The 17,094-nt window shown below is 40.7% G+C and overlaps 1 protein-coding gene across 2 annotated transcripts in view; it reads right to left on the reverse strand.

Annotated features, from left to right (window-relative positions):
• Window positions 1-11,360, reverse strand: part of LOC127002443 (demethylmenaquinone methyltransferase-like) — a 38,139-nt gene extending 26,779 nt beyond the window's left edge. The window contains exon 1 of one of the 2 annotated variants that reach the window (XM_050868408.1): window positions 11,339-11,359. The gene's annotated coding sequence lies outside the window, so the exon portion shown is untranslated. Of the gene's footprint in view, window positions 1-11,338 lie in introns of both variants that reach the window. The other variant, XM_050868409.1, reaches the window with a different exon arrangement.
• Window positions 11,361-17,094: the final 5,734 nt, after the last annotated feature.

A 17,094-nucleotide genomic window follows, 5' to 3' on the forward strand; every position in this document is an offset into this window, starting at 1 on the left:
CTTGCGTCACCAACTTGTTGTGTTACTACTTAAGGGTGACATATTTAATACAGGAGAGAGAAGGCTGGGCGGATGGAAAGTACCTGAATCTGAAGAAAAAAAAACATTTTACATAGTACCGCACGTGGGCAACCATGGACTTCCATCTTCTTCTGTCCCTCGTGGCCCTGATGAACTGTCCACCCGTCATGTTCCCCCGTGCCAGCTTTACCAATCCGTCCATGTATTTCACTCTCGGTCTTCCTCTCCCTCTGGTTCCCTCCACCATTCCTGTCATTATCAGATTCTCCAGCCCCTCTCTCCTCATTACGTGCCCAAAAAATTTCAGTTGTCTCAATCTCACCGCCCCCATCAGCTCCCTCCTCTTTCCCACCATCTCCAATACTTCTTCGTTCGACCTTCTTGCCGTCCACGTGATCTTCATCCTCCTCCTCCACAGCCACATCTCCATCGCCTCCAGCCTATTCAACATCGTCTTTGATATAGTCCGACTTTTCACACCATATAACATTGTTGACCACACATGAATTTTTATTAAGCTTTTCCGTGTTTTTTTATAGAAAACTATGTTATTCAATAGCAAAATGCGGTCTTTGCTATACCTATTCTCCTTTTAATTTCTGTGTCACACCTTATATCCTCGGTCACAACACTTCCCAAATAATTAAAGTTCTCTACCCTCTCCACCGTTCATCGCAGCTCCATTCGTGGTATCTGTGCATTCTTTGACATTACCAACCACTTCGTTCTCTATACCTTAATTGTCAAACCTTTGGATTCCCTTTCTTCTTTTACTCGGTTGAGCATTAATTGTATTTTTTTCTTTATTGTCTGCTATCAGCACAGTGTCATCGGCACACCTTATGTCATTTACATTACGTCCAATACTTATCCCTCACTTTCTCTGATAGTCCGCATTATTATTTCTCCAAACAATGAAAACAGATCCGGTGACATTACACAACCCTGCATGACACCTCTTCTGGTGTTCTGCCACTCTGTATCTTCGCCATCTACTCTTACACACGACTTTTGTGCCAGTATAGATTCTTTATCACTCTGAGTTATCTTCCGTTCACCCTAATGCTTTTCAATAGTTCCATTAAGTCTTCATGTCTAACTCTATCAAAGGCTTTTTCATAGTCAATAAAGCAGACATACAGGTATCTTTGTTTCTCTATCACCCTCTCTGCCATTGTTCTCAACATAAATATTGCATTACTCGTGCCTTTTCCTTCCACAAATCCACATTGCTCGTCCGAGACCTCACTTCTTTTTCTTCCACGTAATCGTTTGAGTATAACTTTCAGTATGATTTTTGTTATTTAGCTCATGATACTGATGGTTCTGTGCTTATCGCAGTCAAGTGTTCCGCTTACTTTTGGTATTGCGATAAACACGGATTTACACATTTGTTCAGTTATCTGTCCAGATATCATATCAAAAGCCTTTGATAGGGTCTGGCACAAATCTTTGCTTTCCAAACTACCCTCCTACGGTTTCTATCCTTCTCTCTGTACCTTTATCTCACGTTTCCTCTCTGACCGTTCTATTTCTGCTGTGATAGACAGTCACTGTTCTTCCCCTAAATCTATTAATACTGGTGTTCCGCAGGGCTCTGCCCTATCTCCCACTCTCTTTCTGTTGTTCATTGAAGATCTTCTTTCCAAAACGAACTGCCCTATCCATTCTTACACCGATGACTCTACTCTGCATTACTCAACTTCTTTTAATAGAAGACCCACCCAACATGATCTAAATGATTCCAGGATGGAGGCGCCAGAACGCTTAGCCTTAGACCTTACTATTATTTCCGACTAGGAAAAGAAGAACTTCGTGTCCTTCAACACCTCAAAAACACAGTTTCTCCACCTATCCACTCGACACAATCTTCCGAACAACTATCCCCTATTCTTTGACAACACTCAGCGATCACCTTCTTCAACACTAAACATCCTCGGTTTATCCTTAACTCAAATCTAAACTGTAATCTTCATGTATCTTCTCTTCCTAAATCACCTTCTTCGAGGCTGTGCGTTCTGTGCCGTCTCCGCCGTTCTACTCCCCCGCACAGTTGCTATCCATTTTCAGGGGCCTTGTCCGCCTTCGTATGGAGTATGCATCTCACGTGTGGGGGGTTCCACTCACACAGCTCTCTTGGACAGAGTGGAGTCTAAGGCTCTTCGTCTCATCAGCTCTCCTCCTCTTACTGTACTGATAGTCTTCTGCCTTTTAAATTTCGCCTCTCTCTCTATTGCTATCGATATTTTCATGCTGACTGCTCTTCTGAACTTGCTAACCGCATGCCTCCCCCCTCCCGCGGCCTCGCCACACACGACTTTCTACTCAAGATCATCCCTTTACTGTCCAAATCCCTTACGCAAGAGTTAACCAGCATCTTCCTTCTCTCATCCCACACGCTGGTAAACTCTGGAACAATCTTCCTTCATTTGTATTCCCTCCTACCTACGACTTGAACTCCTTCAAGAGGAGGGTATCAGGGCACCTCTCCTTCCGAAATTGACCTATTTTTCGGCCACTACTCTAACTCTTTATATGAGCAGTGAGTTGCAGTTTTATTTTTCACATTTGTTACCTTTTTTATGCCCTTGAACTGACTCCTCTGCTGTAAAAGAAAAAAAGAATTGTAGACCTTGTTCACTATCTCTGATACACTTTACTGCCATATCTTCAACTGCTTGCAACATTTATATTGTAACACTCTCGCCTCCTGCTGCCTTTCCTCTCTTCAGGTCTTTCATTGCCCATTTTACTTCACTCTAAAATTTCTAGGCCTTCATTTCCTTCGGCCGTGTCATCCATCTCTGGTCTCTCATCACTAAACAGCTCTCTTATAATAATAATATTATATTCACTCCATCTTTGTCCCGCCTCCTCTGCATCCATCAAGACTGTCCCATCTTTCTTTTTCACAGCACCGCCTTTATTCCACTTCCGTGTCTGACTTCCTAACTAACAGGGAAATGAGGACGATAATCAGGGACAGGGTTTCCAACTGGTGCCCTGTGATGAGTGGAGTCCCGCAAGGTTCGATGTTGGCACCAATAATGTTTCCTGTTTATATGAAATATGGTGGATGGAGTGTCCAGTTATGTGAGTTTGTTTGCAGATGATGCAAAACTATTGAGACGAGTGAATAATGTGGAGGACTGTGAGGCATTGCAACGGACCTGGATATAATATGGGAGTGGAGTGGTACATGGCAGATGGAATTCAACCTCGGGAAATGTAAAAAAAAAATGGAGTTTGGTAGGAGTGGCAGAAGATGTAAATATGATTTTAAGATGGGAAGTAAGATAATATGCAGAGGAGTGGAGGAAAAAGATTTGGGAGTGACTCTCAGAGAATATGTCACCGGACAAACACATCAACAGGATAACATGACAAACTCTGAATTTGCTGAGGAACATAAGGACGGCATTTGTGTACTTGGATGAGGAGATGATGAAGAAAATAATAATCCCAATGATAAGGGCAAAGTTAGAGTATGCAGCAGTGGTCTGGTCTCCTCACGAAAAGAAGATCATAAAGAAGCTGGAAAGAGTGCAGAGAGTGGCAACTAAGATGGTACCGAAACTTCGAGATCGGACTTATGAGGAGAGACTCAATAGCATGGGGCTCACAACCCTGGAGAGAAGAAGAGACAGAGGAGCTCTGATATCGGTGTACAGGGTGGCGAGCGGAATGGAGCATTTGGACAGAGAGGATCTGTGTGTGTGGAACGAGAGAGAAACAAGAGGACATGGAAAGAAGTTGAGGGCGACCACGTGTAGGAGAGATGTGAAAAAGTGTACCTTCCCAAACAAAAACATTGAGCTATGGAATAGACTGAAGGAGAAGGTGGTTTGTGCAAGAAACATTCATGATTTTAAAGAAAAGTTGGATAAGAGTGAATATGGAGACGGGACAGCGCGAGCATAGCTCTTTTCCCGTATGTCACAACTAGGTAAATACAACGGGGTAAATACCCACGCACGCGCACGCGCGTTGAGTGTGGGCGGAGATTGAGAGCCAGCCGGCGAATCAGCGAGGAGTGTGGCGCGGCATTAGAAAACCGTAGCTACCTTCCTAAATATGCGGCCGGCATATCTTCCCAGGCCCGTGGATTCGTAGCTCCGCGCGCTGCCCACCACACCGCGGAGGCACACTATCCACAACCCCGGTAAATGTGTCACCAATATCAGCCAAGACTGATTGTTGTAATAAAACGTATGTACTAACGTAAATACATCGTTCCATTGACTCAGATACTTGACAGCAGCAGAGTAGAAGCTGTGGACAGAAGTCTGGTGGCCACGGTAATGGTGGCGGCGAAGGAACGCCCGAACTTATAATTATAATTTGCAGCCGAACAGTGTTGTGTGTGTGTGTGTGTGTGTGTGTGTGTGTGTGTGTGTGTGCAATAATGACAGCGTACAAAGGCAATCTTATCCACACACGGGTAATTCCCTCTGGCCCACCATATGATGTTAGAGGACGGACACACGACACACTTGGAGTAATTCCGAAATTCAAAGTAAATTTCATATACAATTTATCTTCCAGATTATCAATAACAGCCACAATTACCACAAATTAGTCACGATTACTGATGATTGGTAGTGAGTTACTTTATTCAATCCGTGAGTTACTACGGGGTATTTTTCGACGAATATATTTAAAATAGTAAGAGTACATGTTTTTCGCTCAGCATGGCCGGGAAAGCCTAAACTGCCAGGTGGTGAGGCTTGTTTTCGTAAAATTAGAACCCCTTCCACCTGGAGGGGCTGTTGCGTCATAGCCGGACATACGCGTCAACATGTGCATGTATCGTTCAATGCTTGTATATAAGTAAAAATTACATTTGAATATTTTTTTCTCCGTAAAGTTTCTCATGTCATTCTCTCCTCCGAGCGGCGAGACAGGGGAGGAAGAGAGGCGCCAAAGCCAGTGCCAGTCGGAACAGACGGGGAGAGTGCGTCGTAGTTTTCTCTCCACTCCAGCCAAAAAAACGTCCTTACAAATGATGTACAAGCGCAAGGCAACCAGAAATAGTCATCAACATCAAGAGGGCTTATGGAGCGGCCAACTCAGAAAACAAGCAAGAGAGTAGCGTAGAAGCGAGGTATTTAGAGGCAGAAGCGAGCGGGTGTGCGGGACCAGACGCCTTATCATTCTTCAGTAAGTCAACAAGGTATACACAATAATACGTGAATAATAAATACAAATGGCAAGACGGGGATGAAATGGAAAACCATATTTGGAGCCAATATCTCGAAAAGTAGTTTTTAAATTAAAAAAAAAATCACAAAATCGAAAAAAAGTCTGACCGACTTTTGTTAGGTATCATTTAAAAATAAAAATAAAGGACAATTTTTGCTATTGATAAAATGTCAAAAAATGTCAAAAGAAAACGGGACACAATGAAAAAAATCGTGACAATTTTTTTTTCGAAGACAAAACAAAAAGTCCAAAATTTTATCAATGCGAAATGTAGATAGGTAAACAAAGTTTCTATGTTTTTTTTTCAAAGCGATTAACTGAAATATAAAGTATGCGAAACAAACAAACAAAAAAAACGCTTTGTTTGAGTCTCCTCACCCTAATTTAATGTAAATTCACAGAGTATCGCACCTTTACACCGACAAAAAACATACTAAGATTTCAAAGCTAATGGACGTACCATATACACAGGAGGACACCCCGTAGTCGCAGCCCTTAAAATTTTCTACCGATGAGATTATTACTATTTACGGTAAAAGTCAATAAACACGAACACACACACAAAAAAAAAAAACTCCAATCGCGGCTCCTGCTAATATAAACAGGAATGGCCAGAAGAAACACTGATGAATCATTATAGTGTATACCGATGTAAGTTTAGTGTATACAGTTGTAAGTCCTTGAACACTGTGTAAGACTACCCGTGTTATTTATTTACTTTTTTACGTATTAGCCGAGAGCTGGGGTAGGCTTTCTTGGTGGGGGCCTGGTTGTCGGCCCAAGCTCGCTGTGGCACAGGCAAATGTTTATAAAGGCACAGCTCCTATCCATTTACAGGGGCCTTGTCCGCCCTCGTATGGAGTATGCATCTCACGTGTGGGGGGGCTACACTCACACAGCTCTCTTGGACAGAGTGGAGTCTAAGGCTCTTCGTCTCATCATCTCTCCTCCTCTTACTAATAGTTTTCTACCTCTTAAATTTCGCCGCCATGTTGCCTCTCTTTCTATCTTCTATCGATAGTTTCATGCTGACTGCTCTTCCGAACTTGCTAACTGTATGCCTCCCCCCCTCCCGCGGCCTCGCCACACACGACTTTCTACTCAAGCTCATCCCTTTACTGTCCAAATCCCTTACCCAAGAGTTAACCAGCATCTTCACTCTTTCATCCCTCACGCTGGTAATCTCTGGAACAATCTTCCTTCATCTGTATTTCCTCCTGCCTACGACTTGAACTCCTTCAAGAGGAGGGTATCAGGACACCTCTCCTCCCGAAACTGACCTATCTTTCGGCCACTCCTCTTAACTCTTTTTAGGAGCATTTTTTTTTTTTAACATTTGTTACCTTTATGTCCTTGAACTGACTCCTCTGCTGTAAAATATATATATATATATATATATATATATATATATATATATATATATATATATGTATATATATATATATATATATATATATATATATATATATATATATATATATATATATATATATATATATATATATATATATATATACAGAGGAGGAGGACAAAGATGATTCAGGGGGTGAGAAACTTGCCTTATGAAGACAGGCTGAAGCAATTAAATCTACACTCCCTAGAAAGGGGAAGGTTGCGAGAAGACTTGATCGAAGTCTGTAAGTGGATGAAAGGCTTTAATAAAGGGGATGTCAATAAGATTTTCATAGTAAAAGAGCCAGATAGGACGCGTAACAATGGTTTTAAGTTAGACAAATACAGATTCAACAAAGACATTGGCAAGAATTGGCTCACCAATAGAGTGGTAGATGAATGGAACAGGCTTGGGAGCCAATACCATAGATACATTCAGGAAGAGGTTAGATAAAGCCATGGATGGTGAGGTAAGGTGAGGTTGAGTGTACAGGAGCTGCCTTGTTTAGGCCAACCGGCCTCTTGCAGACTACTTACGTTCTTATTTTATTATCTTCTTATATATATATATATATATATATATATATATATATATATATATATATATATATATATATATATATATATATATATATATATATATATATATATATATATATATATATATATATATATATATATATATATATATATATATATATATATATATACGGGCTTGCAGATCACTGTGGATCCCTGTGAGCCACCATCCTCTGGGAGCAACCTTTGAACTCATTATATGACCGGTCTATGGATGGGAATGAAGCCAATACACACACTCACTCTCCGGGCTACGAGATCACAAATTCTCGATTTACATCCGGTATAAAATTATTGCCATGTGAAGTGGGGTTACACGTGGAAGGAAACATGCCCAAGTGTTTCCGTCCAGCCTGGGAATCGAACCCGGGTTCTTTTACGTGTGTGTGTGTGTGTAATTCACCTCCTCTTGGTATGCTGCGGGTCTCTCTCGAGACAGCCAGCCGTTCCCCTACGGAAGAGCACAGAGCTCAGTGTGTGTGTGTGTGTGTGTGTGTGTGTGTACAACATAATATAGTAAGTGTGTTTCCACCTTTTCGGATTACCTAAACTCTGATAATATTATCGTGTTCAGGAGAATTGTATGTGTCAGCTGTTATTATTTACTTTTTCAACGCCTTGGTAATTCTGTAAAAATAATCCAAATGAAGTAAAGCTTGGTAAACATTCATAACAACCACTTTGACCTATTTTTATACTCGCCTTATGTTATTTATATTTGTGAATTTGAAATTTATTCATTACAGTTCCAGTGCACTACCATCCTAAGTTTATTGATGAAAGAAAGAAGTAACTATTACGCGAGATAGTGAACCACAGAGAATACTGAAAACTTGAAGTGCGGAAAGTCCAGCGGATGGAAGGCGAGAAGGGACGCACTGAAGTTATCCTTCCACCTCGGAATAGATTGCAAACGTACGTGTTGCCGTACATAAGAGATGAAATTGCCGTGCCAGAGCTTATTCTGTCAATCATTTATTGGTACACAGCACAACAAACACATCGACCCCAGAAAAGTTGGAGCTATTTAGTGAAACATGTCATTGGGATCTGTAATGCAACTTCCTCACTAAATAGCTACAAACTTTTCTGGGGTCGATGTGTTTGTTGTATATATGTAACATTAAATGTTTGACAGAATAAGCTCTGAATTTCATCTCTTACACGTTTGCAATCTATTTCGAGTTGAAGGAATAACTTATAGTGCGTCCCTTCTCGCCTTCCCTCCGCGAGGCGTCTCGGGAGAACTTTCAGCTGCGTACGAAGACAATGGGTACGGATATATATAAATATATAAATATGTAAATAAATTATGCTGCCTAGTTTATTGTAATTGTTGTAGAATGATAAAATGTGCTTGTTTATAAGATCAAATGACTAAAGGACAAAGTACAGTCCTACTGGAGAGGTAATTCAAAATAATATAATATCCAATAGCCTAATCTCGCTCGTGCCGACATCATCAAAAGTAGCTTTATGTATAGTTCATTTTTTTACAGACTATCCATTACTAACAAGCATATAAGGTTTTGAAGGATAAAGTTTAATTATTGAGGATGGTTACCTATGAACAAAATACACCGTAATAATTATCATAAACGCACAGTGATGGAACAAAAAGGGTGTGTGAAAAGCCACCCGGCCGGCTCCGGCACCTATAGGCTATGGCTGAAACGGGAACGGGGAAATTAGGATCATAACCGTACCGCACCGTGCCGTGCCCATGCTCAGGTTACAGGCCAAGACCCTTGTCGTGCAGGAAGGAGACTTACAGAGCACAAGGTTATTTTAACGAACAAGTCACGTCTGCCGCAAAGAACACAAGCGACAAAGGTCCTCAGGATCGAATAATAATTACAAGGGAAGTGTGGCGACGACAGCAAGCAACTTACCTTTAGTGAAGACGGAATATAAATGGTACTCAGAATCCTTATCATGTGATTTTTATACTATTTTTTTTTTCGAATATATACTTTGATTACTAATAATGATAAGATAAAATTACCGGCTGAAATGCTTGAAAACATCAAGCTTTCTTGCACGCCTGGGATAGGTGCGCAGTGGTCTAGTGACCGAGTGTCTCAAACTTTTAATCAACTTCATTTTCTTAGACGTGAAGAATTAGTCTTCACTCAAATGTTCAAACTTTTTGATCGATAATTACCTTGGATATAATACTGCCAGGTCAGGTTATCTGTACGCCCTGATCCATTACAAAAGTATTTTACTTTTTTTTCAAGAGTCGGCCCAAGGGCAACAAAAAGTGTAGAAAAAAACCCCGCTATCTTGCCGCTCCCACAACAGGAGATAATATAGAGTGGCCTAAAGAGAGGTCAATTTCGGATGGAGAGGTGTCTTGATACACTCTTCTTGAAAGAGGTCAAGTCATAGGCAGGAGGAAATACAGACGAAGGAAGGCTGTACCAGAGTTTACCAGTGTAAGGGATGAAAGAGTGAATATATATATATATACACACACTCACTCTCCGGGCTACGAGATCACAAATTCTCGATTTACATCCGGTATCAAATTATTGCCATGTGAAGTGGAGTTACACGTGTAAGGAAACATGCCCAAGTTTTTCCGTCCAACCAGGGAATCGAACCCGGGTTCTTTTACGTGTGTGTGTGTGTGTAATTCACCTCCTCTTGGTCTGATGCGGGTCTCTTTCGAGACAGCCAGCCGTTCCCCTACGGAAGAGCACAGAGCTCAGTGTGTGTGTGTGTGTGTGTGTGTGTGTGTGTGTTTACAACATAATCTAGTAATTGTGTTTCCACCTTTTCGGATTACCTAAACTCTGATAATATTATCGTGTTCAGGAGAATTGTATGTGTCAGCTGTTATTATTTACTTTTTCAACGCCTTGGTAATTCTGTAAAAATAATCCAAATGAAGGAAAGTTTGGTAAACATTTATAACAACCGCTTTGACCTATTTTTATACTCGCCTTATGTTATTTATATTTGTGAATTTGAAATTTATTCATTACAGTTCCAGTGCACTACCATCCTAAGTTTATTGATGAAAGAAAGAAGTAACTATTACGCGAGATAGTGAACCACAGATCAAACTGAAAACTTGAAGTGCGGAAAGTCCAGCGGATGGAAGGCGAGAAGGGACGAACTGAAGTTATCCTTCCACCTCGGAATAGATTGCAAACGTACGTGTTGCCGTACATAAGAGATGGAATTGCCGTGCCAGAGCTTATTCTGTCAATCATTTATTGGTACACAGCACAACAAACACACCGACCCCAGAAAATTTGGAGCTATTTAGTGAAACATGTCATTGGGATCTGTAATGCAACTTCCTCACTAAATAGCTGCAAACTTTTCTGGGTCGATGTGTTTGTTGTATATATGTAACATTAAATGTTTGACAGAATAAGCTCTGACATGGCAATTTCATCTCTTATGTACGACAACACGTTTGCAATCTATTTCGAGTTGAAGGAATAACTTACAATGCGTCCCTTCCCGTTCCCTCCGCGAGGCGTCTCGGGAGAATTTTCAGCTGCGTACGAAGACAATGGATATGGATATATATAAATATGTAAATAAATTATGCTGCCTAGTTTATTGTAATTGCTGTAGAATGATAAAATGTGCTTGTTTATAAGATCATATGACTAAAGGACAAAGTACAGTCCTACTGGAGAGGTAATTCAAAATAATATAATATCCAATAGCCTAATATCGCTCGTGCCGACACCATCAAAAGTAGCTTTATGTATAGTTCATTTTTTTACAGACTATCCATTACTAACAAGCATATAAAGTTTCGAACGATGAAGTTTAATTATTGAGGATGGTTACCTATGAACAAAATACACCGTAATAATTATCATAAACGCACAGTGATGGAACAAAAAGGGTGTGTGAAAAGCCACCCGGGCGGCTCCGGCACCTACAGGCTATGGCTGAAACGGGAACGGGGAAATTAGGATCATAACCGTACCGCACCGTGCCGTGCCCATGCTCAGGTTACAGGCCAAGACCCTTGTCGTGCAGGAAGGAGACTTACAGAGCACAAGGTTATTTTAACGAGCAAGTCACGTCTGCCGCAAGGAACACAAGCGACAAAGGTCCTCAGGATCGAATAATAATTACAAGGGAAGTGTGGCGACGACAGCAAGCAACTTACCTTTAGTGAAGACGGAAGATAAATGGTACTCAGAATCCTTATCGTGTGATTTTTATACAATTTTTTTTTTCGAATATATACTTTGATTACCAATAATGATAAGATAAAATTACCGGCTGAAATGCTTGAAAACATCAAGGTTTTTTGCACGCCTGGAGTAGGTGCGCGGTGGTCTAGTGACCTAGTGTCTCAAACTTTTAATCAACTTCATTTTCTTAGACGTGAAGAATTAGTCTTCACACAAATGTTCAAACTTTTTGATCGGTAATTACCTTGGATATAATACTGCCAGGTCAGGTTATCTGTACGTACTGATCCATTACAAAAGTATTTTGACTTTTTTTCGAGAGTCGGCCCAAGGGCAACAAGAAGTGTAGGAAAAAACCCCGCTATCTTGTCGCTCCCACAACAGGAGATAATATAGAGTGGCCTAAAGAGACTTCAATTTCGGATGGAGAGGTATCTTGATACACTCTTCTTGAAAGAGGTCAAGTCATAGGCAGGAGGAAATACAGACGAAGGAAGGCTGTACCAGAGTTTACCAGTGTAAGGGATGACAGAGTGAATATATATATATATATATATATATATATATATATATATATATATATATATATATATATATATATATATATATATATATATATATATATATAGACACACACACTCACTCTCCGGCTACGAGATCACAAATTCTCGATTTACATCCGGTATCAAATTATTGCCATGTGAAGTGGGGTTACACGTGTAAGGAAACATGCCCAAGTTTTTCCGTCCTGCCAGGAATCGAACCAGGTTCTTTTACGTGTGTGTGTGTGTAATTCACCTCCTCTTGGTCTGCTGCGGGTCTCTTTCGAGACAGCCAGCCGTTCCCCTACGGAAGAGCACAGAGCTCAGTGTGTGTGTGTGTGTGTGTGTGTGTGTGTGTGTGTGTTTACAACATAATATAGTAATTGTGTTTCCACCTTTTCGGATTACCTAAACTCTGATAATATTATCGTGTTCAGGAGAATTGTATGTGTCAGCTGTTATTATTTACTTTTTCAACGCCTTGGTAATTCTGTAAAAATAATCCAAATGAAGTAAAGCTTGGTAAACATTCATAACAACCACTTTGACCTATTTTTATACTCGCCTTATGTTATTTATATTTGTGAATTTGAAATTTATTCATTACAGTTCCAGTGCACTACCATCCTAAGTTTATTGATGAAAGAAAGAAGTAACTATTACGCGAGATAGTGAACCACAGATCAAACTGAAAACTTGAAGTGCGGAAAGTCCAGCGGATGGAAGGCGAGAAGGGACGCACTGAAGTTATCCTTCCACCTCGGAATAGATTGCAAACGTACGTGTTGCCGTACATAAGAGATGAAATTGCCGTGCCAGAGCTTATTCTGTCAATCATTTATTGGTACACAGCACAACAAACACACCGACCCCAGAAAATTTGGAGCTATTTAGTGAAACATGTCATTGGGATCTGTAATGCAACTTCCTCACTAAATAGCTGCAAACTTTTCTGGGTCGATGTGTTTGTTGTATATATAACATTAAATGTTTGACAGAATAAGCTCTGACACGGCAATTTCATCTCTTATGTACGACAACACGTTTGCAATCTATTTCGAGTTGAAGGAATAACTTATAGTGCGTCCCTTCTCGCCTTCCCTCCGCGAGGCGTCTCGGGAGAACTTTCAGCTGCGTACGAAAACAATGGGTACGGATATATATAAATATATAAATATGTAAATAAATTATGCTGCCTAGTTTATTGTAATTGTTGTAGAATGATAAAATGTGCTTGTTTATAAGATCAAATGACTAAAGGACAAAGTACAGTCCTAATGGAGAGGTAATTCAAAATAATATAATATCCAATAGCCTAATCTCGCTCGTGCCGACATCATCAAAAGTAGCTTTATATAAAGTTCATTTTTTTACAGACTATCCATTACTAACAAGCATATAAGGTTTCGAACGATGAAGTTTAATTATTGAGGATGGTTACCTATGAACAAAATACACCGTAATAATTATCATAAACGCACAGTGATGGAACAAAATAAAGGGTGTGTGAAAAGCCACCCGGGCGGCTCCGGCACCTACAGGCTATGGCTGAAACGGGAACGGGGAAATTAGGATCATAACCGTACCGCACCGTGCCGTGCCCATGCTCAGGTTACAGGCCAAGACCCTTGTCGTGCAGGAAGGAGACTTACAGAGCACAAGGTTATTTTAACGAGCAAGTCACGTCTGCCGCAAGGAACACAAGCGACAAAGGTCCTCAGGATCGAATAATAATTACAAGGGAAGTGTGGCGACGACAGCAAGCAACTTACCTTTAGTGAAGACGGAAGATAAATGGTACTCAGAATCCTTATCGTGTGATTTTTATACTATTTTTTATTTTTCGAGGATATACTTTGATTACCAATAATGATAAGATAAAATTACCGGCTGAAATGCTTGAAAACATCAAGCTTTCTTGCACGCCTGGAGCAGGTGCGCAGTGGTCTAGTGACCGAGTGTCTCAAACTTTTAATCAACTTCATTTTCTAAGACGTCTTCATACAAATTTTCAAACTTTTTGATCGGTAATTACCTTGGATATAATGCTGCCAGGTCAGGTTATCTGTACGCCCTGATCCATTACAAAAGTATTTAACTTTTTGTATACAAGAGTCGGCCCAAGGGCGACAAAAAGTGTAGAAAAAAAAGACCGCTATCTTGTCGCTCCCACAACAGAAGATAATATAGAGTGGCCTAAAGAGAGGTCAATTTCGGATGGAGAGGTGTCTTGATACACTCTTTTTGAAAGAGGTCAAGTCATAGGCAGGAGGAAATGCAGACGAAGGAAGGCTGTACCAGAGTTTACCAGTGTAAGGGCTGAAATAGTGAAGATGCTGGTTAACTTTTGCATAAGGGGTTTGGACAGTATAGGAATGGGCTAGAGTGGAGAGTCGAGTGCAGCGAGGCCGCGGGAAGGGGGGGAGGCATGCGGTTAGCAAGTTCAGAAGAGCAGTCAGCATGAAAATATCGATAGAGAGGCAACATGGTGGCGGAATTTCAAAGGTAGACGAGACTATCAGTAAGAGGAATAGAGCTGATGAGACGAAGAGCCGAAGGGCCGCTTTCACAGTCACTTTGTTTGTTTTGATCGTTACTAATGGCGGCGATCGACGCTATAGTTTTCAACATGAAACTGGCCTATGGGGTAGTGTCAGCTGCAGAGGAAGCAAGCGGTGTTGAGTGTGTGTGCCAAGGTGCGGCGCTAGGCTAACCCCGCAGCCGCCACTACCCCATCGGCCAGATTTACGTGGAAAAACTATAGCAGCGATCGCCGCCATTGCTAACGATTAAAACAAACAATATGACTGTGAAAGCGGCCCGTAGACTCCACTCTGTCCAGAAGAGCTGTGTATGTAGAGCTCCCCCACACGTAAGATGCATACGAGGGCGGACAAGGCCTCTATAAATGGAAAGCATATGTGCGGAGAACTGCCGTGGACGATACAGAACACCCAACCTCGAGGAAGCTGATTTAGTAAGAGAGGAGATGTGAAGTTTCCAGTTACACACACACACACACACACTGAGAGAGAGAGAGAGAGAGAGAGAGAGAGAGAGAGAGAGAGAGATTTTAATTCATCAGCAACCCCAGTCTCCACCCGATAGTGATAATTTGGATATAGCCTGAAAGTTTCAAGTTAAAAGATCTTACACTTTTTTATTTTTTATTTTTTTTTGTCAGAGGGTGAGTGTTCCCTTAAGTTCTAGGAAGTGACGGTCGAGCTTGTTTTAAAGGAGTCAATCGTGTTACCCTGGACCACTGAAGGTTGGAGCTTATTTCATTCTCGCACTACGACGTTGGTGAAGAAAAATCTGGTGAAGTCTGAATTTACTTGTTTACATTTTAATTTTATGCCATTGTTCCTCGTTCGCAAAGAGTCATCGGTCATAAACAATTTTGATCTGTCTACATTCGTGAATCCATTAAGTATTTTCAAACATTCGATCAGTCTTCCGCGGAGGCGACGTTTCTCAAGAAAGAACATGTTAAGGGCGGAAAGCCTTTCTTCGTAGGATTTATTGCGCAAGGAAGGGATCACTTTTGTTGCCCGACGCTGAACACCTAATTTAGCAATGCCCTTTGCATGGTGGGGAGACCCAAACTGTACCGCATATTCCAAGTGGGGTAAAAGTTTATTTTAATGAAGCCCAACATTCTGTTCGCTTTATTGCTGCATCGATGCAATGCTGTGATAATTTGAGGTTTGACGCGATTTGACCCACAGGTCCTTAACGCATTGAACACTTTTGAGTTTAACGCCGCGCATCTCGTAATCGAACTTCTTATTTCTTGTTCTAACTTGAAGGACCTGGCACTTGTCTACGTTAAAGGGCATATTTCATCTATCCGACCAAGCTGAAATTTTGTGCAAATCCCTGTCTTCGTCAGTGAGAACCGAGTTACCAATCTTTGTGTCGTCCGCAAATTTACTAATGCGATTATTGAGCCCAACATCTACATTGTTAATGTAAATAATGAAGAGCGCTGGGCCAAGAACCGAGCCCTGAGGGACACCACTAGTGACCAGCGCCCACTCTGAGTTAAATCCGTCAATCACCACTCTTTGATGGCTGTTGCTCAACCAATTCGCGATCCATTGGTGTACTTGGCCATTAACACCTATTTGCTTTAATTTATAAAGTTATTTATGATGTGGAACTTTATCAAACGCTTTCTGGAAATCAAGATAGACTATATCCAATGATTTGGTTTCGTCATAAACTGAGAAGAGGTCGTTATAAAAGGTCAATAGGTTTGATAGGCAGGATCTTTTGTTACGGGAGCCATGTTGTGAATCCCCAATTAATGAGTGGCTTTCAAGGTAACTCACAATTTTGTCCCTTATTATGCTTTTAAGTAGCTTACCTACAACTGAAGTTAGACTAATGGGCCTGTAATTACCTGGTATTATTTGTCTCCTTTCTTAAAAATTGGTGTCACGTTAGCCTTTTTCCAATCCGAAGGGACAAATCCTTGCCGCACGGACGTATTGAATACGGTTGTGAGGGAGTAGTGTATTTTGCTCTTTGTTTCTTTAAGCAGTATATGATATACTTTGTCAGGTCTGGGACTTTTATTTGTTTTAAGTGATTGGAGAGCTTTAATGACTTCACCGGTTGTTATTTTAAAGTTAGGCAATGCATGCTAGAGATTTACATTAGTACTGTTGTTGGTGGTAGTGGTGGGGAGACTGTTAGTATTAAACACCGAGGAAAAGTAATTGTTTAAGAAGTTTGTAATGTGTTGTCTGTCAGTCACTAGTGCACCGTCACTGTAAGTTAAAGGTCCAATTCCACTTCTGTTCGCCTTTCTGTTGTTTATGTAACTGAAGAAGGATTTCGGAGTATTTTTGCAGTTGGCTGCAATATTTTCTTCATATCTACGCTTTGCCATGATCGCCGCTCAATCTCATGTTCCGTACATTTTTTTTCTTTGATGCATAACATATACCATAGCACATACTATATATGTTTTTTTTTTTAAACTCCATTGTAACTTCTCTCTCTCTCTCTCTCTCTCTCTCTCTCTCTCTCTCTCTCTCTCTCTCTCTCTCTCTTCAATGTAGCCAAGATCAATATATTATAATAATAATAATAATAATAATAATAATAATAATAATAATAATAATAATAATATACTATCATTATTATTATTATTATTATTATTATAAATATGTCCTCGT

Source organism: Eriocheir sinensis, chromosome 23 (genome assembly GCF_024679095.1).
Source record: "Eriocheir sinensis breed Jianghai 21 chromosome 23, ASM2467909v1, whole genome shotgun sequence".
Lineage (NCBI taxonomy): Eukaryota > Metazoa > Arthropoda > Malacostraca > Decapoda > Varunidae > Eriocheir > Eriocheir sinensis.